Raw genomic sequence first — 12272 nt, forward strand, 5'->3', positions numbered from 1 at the left:
ATAAATCATATATATGTATATACACACATATATACAGTAGCCATTTGCCTTTAAAAAAAGAAATGGAAGACATTTTCTGCCTTCCTGAGAAGAGATCAATACCGCCCCCAAACCTTCTCTTGGCATCTCTATAGAATTTCTCTTCAAGACGCTCAGTTTAAGATACATCACACGGAAGGTTTATCTTTTTAAAACTATACTTTTAAAAATGGCTGAAACAGCCACCTTAGGAGTGAAATATCAGAACTATGTCAGTATACAGTGTGGCTGTGAGAGCCCGCAGCAGCTGAGAGAGACTAGTGCATTGTCCTCGGCTAATTTTCTCCGCAATGTGTAATCACGAGTGACTTAATTTATTCATTCCACAAGCATTGCTGAGGAGCCTGGCTTCTGTGGGTCGTTCCAGCATGAGAGAGGGCAGAGGGAGATAGCACTGTCCATAGGCTTCCAGAGTATAGACTGAACCACATATGATTTTGAACAGGAGAGTGATTCTTTATTTTTTTGTTTTTAATAAATCAGGGTGCTATCAAGACGGTGCGGTGCTATTTCAGATATGGCATGCACTCCACTCTTCAAGACACATGGAATGATTCTGCATTTTTTTTGTCTCAGAAATTATTCAGGAGAATTGTGTATGTGAGCGTCAAACAGGACTCAACTCCCCCCCACCCGACCTCCCAGACCTTGTAAAACTCTTGAGATCATTCTTTTTTGAGGCTTTTAGTGTAAATGAAAACAGTTCATGTTTGGTGAAAACTATCTATTTGTTATTTTTTATCTGACCAAATCCCTGTAGAAAACACACACACACACACACACACACACACACACAGACACACATGCATAGCCACACACACACACACACACACAGACACACGGTCTGATTCCTAGCTTTCACATACACTCGGAAACTTGTCATATCTATTTTGAGCTTTGGGGTGTCTGTGCTCATATAAAGAGACGAAATTATCATTGTCCTGTTCAACAAAAAGTCTGCACTTCTCTGTCACCATGAACTGCTCGGCTCCATGGCCATTTGCCTCGGCCTTAGAAAGGTGGCATATGACCACCAAGGGGTCCCTGTTGCCTTCTCTTCCATGACCATTTTGAAAACACCTAGGGGGTATGCTGATGGACTTTGTGTAGTAGGAACCAGCTTGCTAAAATAGCTGCAAGTGATTTTATTCCAATCTGAACAGACTGGAATACTGGGCTTTTAAGGCCGGTCTCAGAGTCATGCTGTGACTAATCAATATTGTCCGGAGAGCAGAGAACTCCCTCACTGAATCTTCTTTCAGTCATAGTTTCAACACACAAAACAGTGGCTGAACCACAGCAGTTTCACTTAATATTGATTTAATTACTTAATTTATAAATGAATTTGTTATATCTCATTATTTTTTATTTTGCTTTGCTTGCAGTGACACATTAAGATTAGAAATTAGACATTTTGTTGTTTGGCTATCCAAAAACTTTCGTGTGTCTGTCTGTGTGTCCTCTTAATAATTATTAATGCTTTGTGGTGCCGAGATTTGAACCCAGAACCCCATGAATCCTAGGCACTGACTCTACCACTAGGCTACACCTCCAGTCCCTCCATAAATTATTTTGGTTCAAAAGTAGAGCTATGTGTCAAAATTACTTCAGATTACGTGGAAAATAATTTTTGTGGATATCAGTTAAAGAGGAAAAAAAATTTCAGTTTCACCTAAAGAAGAAAAAGAGGAAGAAAAAAAATAGACAAACTGCAGCCTGGGCTTCGCTCAGGGGCACCTCCTACACAGTGTTCCCAGGCTCCTCTCTGTCAGACACACTTCATGTCTCCTGCTGAGCTTCTGCAGTAGTGGAGGGACAGGAGACTTGATCTCTTGACTTCTCTATGAATGACATCCTGTGAGCAAGAGGACAATGGAGATGAAGTGATATAAGCAGTGGTGGTAGCACTTGGATAATCCTAGAATTCAGGAGGCTGAGGCAGAAGAATCACCAGTTCTCAGCCACAGTGAGTCTGGGCTTTGTAGTTAGAGCCTGATTTGGAAAGCAAAAACAACAGCAAAAAAAAAAAAAAAAAAAAAAGCACATAGATTTTTATTACATACATTTAAAAACTAAGTAAAGAAACTTCTGGAATTATAATAACTGGGAAGAATGCAATTTATTTTTGTCACTTGCTCTTGTTAATTAGAGCTGTGGCTTGTTATTGTTAACTCTTTGCCTGACATTACCCTAAGCTCTTAGCATGTGATAGCCCATTTAACTCTGTCTGCAATCCTTGGAGATAGGTACACTCTCCATTTTATAGATGAGGGAACTGAGGCGGCTTCTGTGTAATTTCTGAGTCTGGACTGAAGCCCTCATAGATATTGAGAAACTTTCCTAGCATTTTGTTGTTGTTGTTGTTCTGTTTTTAGAATTTTGAGACAGGGTCTTTCTGTGTATCCATGGCTGTCCTGGACTAACTTTGTAGACCAGGCTGACCTAGAACACACAGCTATCCTCCTGCCTCTGCCTCCCCACATGCAGGGATTACAGGTGAGCACCAATACACCCAGCTCATTTTCTTAATATATATATTTTTTCTTAATATATATATAATATTATATAATATAAACATATATGTCTACATTATGATCAAAACAGGATACTTTGCAGATTCTCATTGATATGTAATAGAAGAATGTCTTCAAATAGTTATACCATTCAAATTCTTATATATTAAGCATATATATATATAATACTCATGTCTTCAAATATTTTACATAATATACTTAATTAGGAGTACTTTCTTCAAAGAAGACATGCAGATATATTCAGAAGGTTTTTTATTATCTATTTATTTCTATTTTATGTTCATTGGTGTTTTGCCTGCATGTATGTCTGTGCGAGGATGTCAGATCTTGGAGTTACGGACTGTTATGAGCTGCCATGTGGTTACTAGGTATTGAACCCGGTTCTCTGGAAGAGTAGCCAATGCTCTTAACTATTGAGCCATCTCTCCAGCCCTGTTAGAAGTTTTCGTATGAATTAACAAAGCATTTTCTTGTCTTTATCATGGAGCTTTATTAGTTGTATAATCTGTGTCTGAACATTAGAGAATTCAAAAGCAAAATACCACAACCCATATCAAATTTTGTAAAGACTTTTAAAATAGAAATAGTCACAAAAGTCTCAAGTGTCTAAAAATAAATAAAATGAAACGTTGTGTCACGAACATTGTAAAAAATACTCAAACTCAAGGGCAAGTGGACATAAAAATCACCAGTGAACTGATATACATTATGTATGAAGACCCTCTTCCTGTGAAGCATTGACTTCACAATAAATAAATAAAGTTAGCTGGTGCAGTAGAGCAGGACAGAGAAGCAGTTTAGTCGCCTTGTACCATGCCAGACATGTGTGATCCCCTCAAGGACTTCATTGTATGGAGTTTACAGATGATGAGGCATTTGGGGTGACATCCAGGAAGTAGATACTGCACTGGAGGAGTTCCTAGAAAAGCAAATATTAGCATAAGCAGTGAAGGAATTGGCTGAGCCAGTGAAGCACAGATGGATCTCACATGTTCTAGAACATAGATCAGATCAAGGAGACCCTTAGGGGAAAAAAAGAGTGGAGGAGTACATACATAGTACAAGCTGTAACATATGAAATTAATAGCAAATTAAAAAACAACACTCAGGTGAATCGAACACAGTGGAAGAATTTTTTTAAAGAACATGTTGAGTTGATACTTTTTTGCTTTGTGTTTGTGTGGTTTTATTCTTATTCAGTAGGAAGATTGTTTTAACCAGAAGATAACTGTGACCAAACTATTTTCCAGATTATTTGTCTTAGAGCTCTGTGTACCCATGCTGAAGTAAGCACCTTGCGCAAGGCATCATTTTAGGTGCTGCTATGAAGACAAAATAAAATATGAAAAGTACAGAAACCCACTGGTTGTAGATATGAAAAAAGGTCATGAAGTGAGAGATGTTTCTGAGCCCCAAATTATACTCAGATTCATCCGCTGACTGTTGGGAGAAATGAGCTACTTGCAAGGAAGGAATCCTCTTTTTATTGAGCCTTGACTTTGTAGAAGATGCATAGCAGACAGTCAATAGTGCTAAGTAAGTGGGAAAGGGTGTGTTAAAAAATGAAGACAGGTGGGTGTGGCATGAGGGCGCACATGTGAGTGAACTGGGGTAGGAGATTGGAGAACATACAGATTCAAGATAGGAAAAGGAAAGGCTGGGGGATGTGTATGATTATTATCAAAAAAGGGTGTGATGGCAAAGCAAAAGAGATGTCTAACAGTCCCTTCATTATAAATGCAGAACGATTAGAAGGTTAACAAAAACAACAAAAAAAGCATGGAAAGGGTTTGAAAACAAACCTAATTCTTGGATCCTTCAGAAAAAAAATTAAGGGATAAAAATTTTAATCAATCTACATTTTATAAAACTTTATAAATCTATACTTTATATAAGAAGAATGAATCTCATCCATAATTCCACAGTGGATGAGTAGTGGCTAATCCTTTATAAACATTTTATCTCCTTTCACTTTATTGAGTTTAACTTTACATAATCAGGACCAGGGAATCCAGAATTTAATTTTTTTTCCTTTTCCCATCCATCATGATCTTAAGAATCTTGCATTTTCTCACTTGCCTAATTTTTCTGACACACAGACATTGGTTATCTTTGCTCACCACACCAGTTTGCCGTGGTCATCATACCTGCAATGGAATCATTTGTACCTTCCGCTTAGCCCAGGTGACTTCCAAGGAATGTAACCAAAAACCAAAATCATATTCTAGATTGTTAAATCCTTGGCCAGATAAAATATGGCAGTTTCAAAACGTGCCTCTGGATTGCAGTGGCCCTCTCAGATACTCGGATGCACTATCTGAGACTCTGTAAATGCCAGCCATGGGGCAGCTTGTGGTGGACACTTTCACTGTAACTCTGGTGTAGATCAGTTATACTCACTCTGAGTGAAGGGACAGAGACCCCGACAGTTGTTACGTATTTTAGTTTTGAACCTAAGTCAGGCTGCAAGCCAGCCAAATTATGGAGCAGACACAAAAACTTATAAAGTAAATAATATGAAAATATGCTTAACAAGCTAAGGCTTGTGGAAAAGCAAGATAAAATCAGGGGAAGGCAAGGACACAATGATGCAGCTTTGTGTGCTTTTGGTGCTTGTTAATGTGAGAATCTTCAAGAAAAGGGTTAGGCGGATAGAGAGAGCTGGCTGCATATGCAAGCAGAAAAAAAAATACACTTATATAACAAGGTCCTAATACAGTGGGGATAATGAATAGAGATGAGGGCTTGGGGTTGGGTTAGTAACACGTTATAGATTGGAGCAAAAGAAAAGAAGTGAGGAGTTTCTTGTGGTAAAGAAATGGTGTCTCGTCTTTATTTTAACCTAGAGGCAAATTCACCCATTCAGCCAATGAATATTTTTTGCACTCTAGACTCCATGTTCTTTTTCCGTCCTATGGCAGTTTCCTTCTGGAGGAATAAATAACCAATGTGTAAATGAGTACTCATGCATTGCTGCCATGCATGACCACTTTAGTAAGGTTCTAAGAGAGAAACTCTAATAGGTTCTAAGAGAGAAAGAGGAGATGCGAGGAGAGTTTTCTCGAAATTGGAAAGCAGAAGGGAAGGGAAGGGATCCTGTTGAAATTCAGATTCTGAATGCTAAGGCTAGAAGGAGTCTGAGGCTCTGGATTTGGACAAGAACCAGGTAACAGTGTTGCTGGAACTACACTTTCATTAGTGCGAGGTTAGCAGGGAAATACTCGCTGCCCCTGCCCCCAACAGCAATGATTAGAACCATTGCTATGAGCAAATCCAGTATGAGCCCTTGCTCCCATGCATACTCCACAGCCTCTCTGAGGTAAGAGAAAATTGCCTCTCTTTACTCCTGAGCTTTTGTCATTACGGCCAGTTTTGTAAATGATCCATTAAACCGGCCATAATGAGCTGTTGGCATTTCATTCTTTCTGCTCGTTACAACATAATGAATTCTTGTGGTTCAGGTTTGGGAATGTGATGGTATATGACCCTGGGTCCGTTTCTGAACTCACATTCTCTATTCCTGCATCCCTAATTTATCTGCACCTCTTCTCTGCCTAGAACAGTGGGTCTCAACCTGTGAGTTGAGACCCCTTTTGGGGGAACTGAACAAGCCTTTCGCAGGGGTCGCCTAGCAGATACCCTGCATATCAGATATTTCATTTACATTTTGATTCATAACAGTAACAAAATTACAGTCATTGAAATATGAAGTAATTTTATCATTGGAGGTCAACACAACGCGAGAAACTGTACTAAAGGAACTCAGCATCAGGACAGTCAAGAACCACTGGCGTAACAGGTCAACCCAGTATCCACTTAGTCCTTGACATCTTTCATCCTCTTTATGCAAAAAAAAAAAAAAAAAAAAAAAAAAAAAAGAAGAAGAAGGAGTGTACATCCTATCCTTTTCCACACATATCTTAATGCAAGCTTTGGGTGAGTCTTCTTAGGGCTACATAGAATTTGTTTTCAGTTAATTCTTTTTTTTAATTAATTTATTTTTTATTCACTTTACATCCTGATTATAGCCCCATCCCTCCTCCTCTCCAAGTCCCACCAGCCCATTCTCCCCCTTCCTCCTTCCCCTGGCCTATTCCTCAGAAAAGGGAGGCTCCCTTTCCTGTCCACCCCAGCTCAGAAAGTTGCATCAGGACTGAGCATGTCCTCTTCCCCTGTGACGGGGCAAGGCAGTCCCATCAAGGGGAAGTGATCAGAAAGCTGGCAGTGTTCAATGCAGTCCCCATTTCCTTTACAAGAGGACCATCAAACCTAAGCTGCCCATCTGCTACATCTTTGTAGGGGGCCTAAGTCCAGTCCATGCATGGCCCTTGGTTATGCTCTAATCTCAGCAAGCCCCTCTGGGCCCTGGTTAGTTAGCCCTGTTGGTCTTCTTGTGGAGCTCCTGTCACCTCCAGGTCCTTTTCTTTTTCTTCCCACTTTTCCACAAGACTTACCAAGCATCAACCAATGTGAGTCTCAGCATCTGTTTGAGGTGCTGCTGGGTAGAGACTCTCAGAGGACAACTCTCTCAGACTCCCATCTGCAAGCTTAGCAGACATAGTTCATAGTTTCAGGGGGTTGGCATTCTTTCATAGGGTAGGCCTTTGGTTGGACCAGGCACTGGCTGAGCATTCTCTCTATCTCTGCTCTATGTGCTCTATCTTTATTCCTACACATAATAACCAAAACACTAAATGTACAGAACAAAGAGAGATTATTAAAAGCTGCAAAAGATAAAGGCAAAGTCACATATAAAGGAAAACCTATCAGAATTACACCTGACTTCTCATTAGAAACTCTAAAGACCAGAAGGGACTGGACAGATATCTTATAGACACTAAGAGACCACAGATGTCAGCCCAGACTACTATACCCAGCGAAACTTCTAATCACCTTAGAGGGAGAAAACAAGATATTCCACGACAAAAACAAATTTAAACAGTACCTGTACACAAACACAGCTCTTACAGAAGATACTAGAAGGAAAACTCCAACCCTCATAAACTTTTAAGAATAGTTTCTGATTAAGGAAAGAGTAACCCACTCCTACTCCATCAAAATAATTTCTCCCGGATGGACCATTTTGTTGGTTGAACTGTGTTCTTTTGAAGAGTTCTTCAGATTGTGACAGGCTGATGCCTATTAGACAGCTGAGTGTCTTGAGTGACTAAGAAATGTTGGTGTCTGGAGCTGGAGAAATGGCACAGTAGTTCAAAGCACCTAGTGCTCTTGCAGATGACCCATTCTTGTCCCAGCACCCGCATGGCAATTCACCATCACCTGTAACTCCAATTCCAGGTCATCAGCTCCATGTTCTAGCCTCTCTGGGCTCCTACACACACTATGCATGAAAATTTACCCAAGCAAAATACCGACATATAAACTACGTAAATATTTTAAAAAAGATACCTTGATACACTGTTTGAAGGAATATCAGCTCTCCACCACCATTCCTGGGTTATAATTGAGTTTCCCTTCCAGCATCAGGAATCCAGGAACACTGACATCTTTGTGTCCTTTCACACCATTTATGACCACTTTAAAATATCTAGGAAAGATAAACCATCAAAAAACAAGGCTTGCTCACCTATGAAGGAAGAATGGCTTAAGTGTGTGTTGAACATCAATGGCACTTTTTCTTATTAGTATTTGACCTTTTTTCACAGGCCTAATTTTACACTTAATCATGCCATGGCTTTCTAGACTTAGCACTTTCATTTTGCTATATTGTGAGTGCTTTAGCAGCCTTATAGGAACAAATAATACTCTAGAAACTTGAATTTAGAAATTACAGTAAAACAACAAGTCAAATCCAAATGAAATTAAATTCCAATGATCGCATTTTTTTTTTTTCCAGGAGTGTTTAGGAAAGGTACTTAAAAAGAGATGCAGTCTCAGGCACCTTTCTGCCTATCTGTATATACAAAATGCTCTTGAAGAAGAACAAATAGAAGGAGAGCTCTCTCCCTCTCTCTCTCTCTCTCTCTCTCTCTCTCTCTCTCTCTCTCTCTGTGTGGGGGGGGGTAGTCTTTCTATATGGCCAGTGCTGGTGGTCTTTATATAATTAAGCTAAAACTGGATTTTTTTCAGAATTTGAATGCCTTTGTCATTTTGGCATTCCTTCCTATTCCTTAAATGCTTGAGCATTTTAGAGTAGCAGAGTATTACCTCTGATCTCACTGTCTCTCTGTCTTTTATTCTCTCTCTCTCATACACACACACTACACATACACACACAGATGCACACATGTGCACACACACACACACACACACACACACACAGGTCTCTCTTCCTTTTCTCTCTTCATCCCTCTTCCCTTTTCATAAAGAAGTATCAGTCAATTGTCTTTTTCCATGGATTCGGTTTGAATCTGTTTCATATGGTTTGAATTAACCTTTCTTAAAATTCCCTTCCAGTGTTAATGACTCTGGATTATGACCATTAAAGAAGCCGGATGAACATTGATCTCCATCTGGCATCACTTAAAACAAAGCTAGTCCATTTAACACCTTATAACTAAAATATAGTTTTTATAATATGTTGGAGCTAAAGAAACAATGGTTCTTTTGGAAAGATATTATTCTATTTCCAAGATGAGCAATAGCTATATATTTCCTGTTTTATTGTAGGTTTTAGAAATCTCTTGCTAGTTGTAAGCGTTTGTGACTCAATACAAGGAAAAGGATACAATATGTAGTCATTAATGGTTCTTCCCACACTGTGCTTTGGGTTAGCATAAATTTTAGTGTACTTAGGTGAATTTGAGATATTCCAGATTCTTAAAAATAAAAGCCCAAGTAGGCTGTCTAGTCTCAAAGAGTGGGTGCAGATATCTCTCAAATAATTCACAAGATTATGTTGGTAGTTCGGAAGTACGCGAAGTAACAATCAAAAATGTAAGAGAAAAAAAAAGCATGTGGGAAGAATTCATGATTCCCAGTAAGTCATTGGACTCTGCTCATAATGTTGTACTTTTCATTTCCAGGACAGTGGATAGTCCAAAAGGTAAGAGAGAAACAATTAAGTGCAAGATCATGGTCAAGGCATACATGTTTTCCATTCTGCTTTCTATGCTATGCTCATGAAACATCAGCTTATACATTGTTGGAATAGTGTATTGAGATTTCAAGAAGAAAAAAAAAGAAATGACTGTTTGAGCCATATTTTCAGTTGTGCACTGTATTGTCTGATATGCAGTACCCCACGGCTCACAACAATCTGGGAAGGAAGAAGAGCAGACTTGGTTGTCTTGTTGATATCCCTGTTCCAGATGAGGAACCCAAAGTTTGATGAATCAAGCAACCTGCCTGGATACTCTTGTAGGAAATAAACACCCAGGAGCTTGTATATTTGCTCAGACTCTAAAGATTTAACTTTCCTTTGCTTGAACATCCAAAGTGAATGTGTGTGTGCGTGTGTATTAGTAATTGACTTGATTGCAAAATGAAATAAAAGTTATCCACATTAAGTGGATTTCCATGTCATCCCCAATGTCCCTGCTTTAGTAAAAGCTCAGAGACCCAGGTTACATAAAAGTAGATCTTATATCTGAAACTATCACAGGAAGCAAAGGTGACTAGTTGAAGGTAGGGAAGCATGAGGGCATGGAGTTGGATGTAGGGGAAGCATGCTCAAGGTACATTATGTAACCCTGTATAATTATTATAGAAAAATAAAGATAAAAGTGTTTAAGAACAGTAACTCTGGAGTCAGGGAGACCTGGCTCGAATTCCCATCAAGCCTGTCATTTACTAACCATCTTTAGAACATTATTTAACCCCTTAAAGCCTTAGTGTGCTCAGCCAGAATACACAATAATTTTGCCTGCTTGAGGTGTTTATTGTGGGACTTACATAAGTTTCTCAGAGGAAGAAGATTTTTAAGATAGGCTAGTATCGCTAAATTTCAGGAAGTGAAATTGCGAACACAATTAAACAATGAAAATAAGGATAATATCGTAGAAGCATAGACGTTGAAGAACTACTAAGAAATTAAATGCAGAAAGGAAATTACCAGTCATAGCAGCCTTTGAGTCCAACGTGCTGGAAACTATTTATGGACAAGGGAAGAAATAGCTACCCCCCAAATTATTAAAGCTCTTATGGTAGCCAATAGATAAACAAGCACGCCAACAAAGTGAAAACACATCAGGCAGACGATGCAAAGCACATCGATGGGAGTCCACCGAGCCGTGTGTGCTCACTCAAATGAGTGTGAGTCTGTGTGTGAGTCTTGTTTACTCTCAAGCTTCAATGGGTCTACTGACACGATATGATTTAGACTGAGGGCTTTATGCAAAGGAACGTGAATAGAATCTGTTTGGCATTTTAAAATATGTATTTTAAAGACGAGGTTTCCATTTGTATGTGAGGGTATGTCAGCCTGCAGTGGGCCAAAGAGGGTGTCAGCTCTGGAGCTGGAGTTGGAGGTGATTGTGCTGCTCACCTTGAGTCCCGAGAGCCAAACTTGGATCCTCTAGAAGAGCAAGCAAGGACTCTTAACTCTTGTACGGGTTCTTTGCAGTCGCTGGTAGCTGCCGTTAAAAGAAAAGGGAAAGTGTAAACAAGTGTACTCAAAACAGTGGAATAGTGCCACTGCTTAAAGCATTAGAAATCTATATTTACTGTTGGTAAGACGGTTCACTGACCTGGCCCATCTAGCATTTTAAAAGCGTATTTGTAGACTTAGGCAAAATGTGCTAATCCGAAGCAAAATCTTCCAGTGTGTTTTTAACTTGCTTTTTTTGCAAGGGGCTGGCACACTTGATTTAGTCCTTAGCCTATAATGAGCAAGAGTTCCCATTACTTTCACTCAGGATACCTTCTTGTTTCCTTTACCATAATAAGAGACCCTCTATTTGGTAGTTTTCCAGAACATATGGCCTTTGAAAACAGGAGTTTCTGCCTTCTAGAAATGCTGTGTGGCCATATGAATAATCTCTGGCCAGAAAGGTATAAGCTGAAGTTATATGTGGAATTTACACCAGGTACTTAAAAAGATAGTGTATGACATTCATCATTTTTTTTATCTTGTCTGCTGGTGGGAATACAGAATTAATGGCTGAATCCTCAGCAGCCAATCTCAATTAGAGAAAACCTTGTAAATAAATCCCTGTTTCAGTTACTGTTGATCCGAATTTCCCCATTACTTACAGCCTAAGTTATTCATATCTGTTTAGTAGCTTTGAACCTTGTGTTTACTTTTAAAAGACTTCCAAGCATTATTGCTACTGGCCTAAATAGCTTTCCTGTTACAATTACTTCTTAGCTGGACATGGCAAGCATTTGCCTAAAATCCCACGCTTTGTTAAGACAGGAGGCTCTTCGGTACATGGCCTGACAGAACTGTATCAAGGGACCCTGCCTCAAAACAAATTACAACAGACAAAACACAGGTTAAATCTGATTTCTAAACTGTACAAATTCACACATTTACTGTGTCCTATCACTTCTCAAGCACGCTGCAAATCCACGTGCCTCTTTCGTCGCACGGGACAGCGATGGTTTAAACTTCCACCGTGTCTGATCCGAAGGCTGACAAAGTTTGGTGTCGTGGATCAATTTTTTCAGAACACAGTCTGTCTCAGTCCTGACATTTTTTTTTTAGCCTGGAAACCTTTTTATACCCACCCCCGTATTCACCCTAAGGTCCAGACCCTGTACACTGCTGCAGGCAATCTGTGATCAGCCTCTGCCAGA

General features: G+C 39.4%; 1 protein-coding gene across 40 annotated transcripts in view; it reads left to right on the forward strand.

Moving 5' to 3' along the window:
• Map2 (microtubule associated protein 2) overlaps positions 1-12272 on the forward strand; it is a 268475-nt gene that overhangs the window by 141329 nt on the left and 114874 nt on the right. The window lies entirely within an intron of this gene.

Source organism: Meriones unguiculatus, chromosome 15, assembly GCF_030254825.1.
Source record: "Meriones unguiculatus strain TT.TT164.6M chromosome 15, Bangor_MerUng_6.1, whole genome shotgun sequence".
Classification (NCBI taxonomy): domain Eukaryota; kingdom Metazoa; phylum Chordata; class Mammalia; order Rodentia; family Muridae; genus Meriones; species Meriones unguiculatus.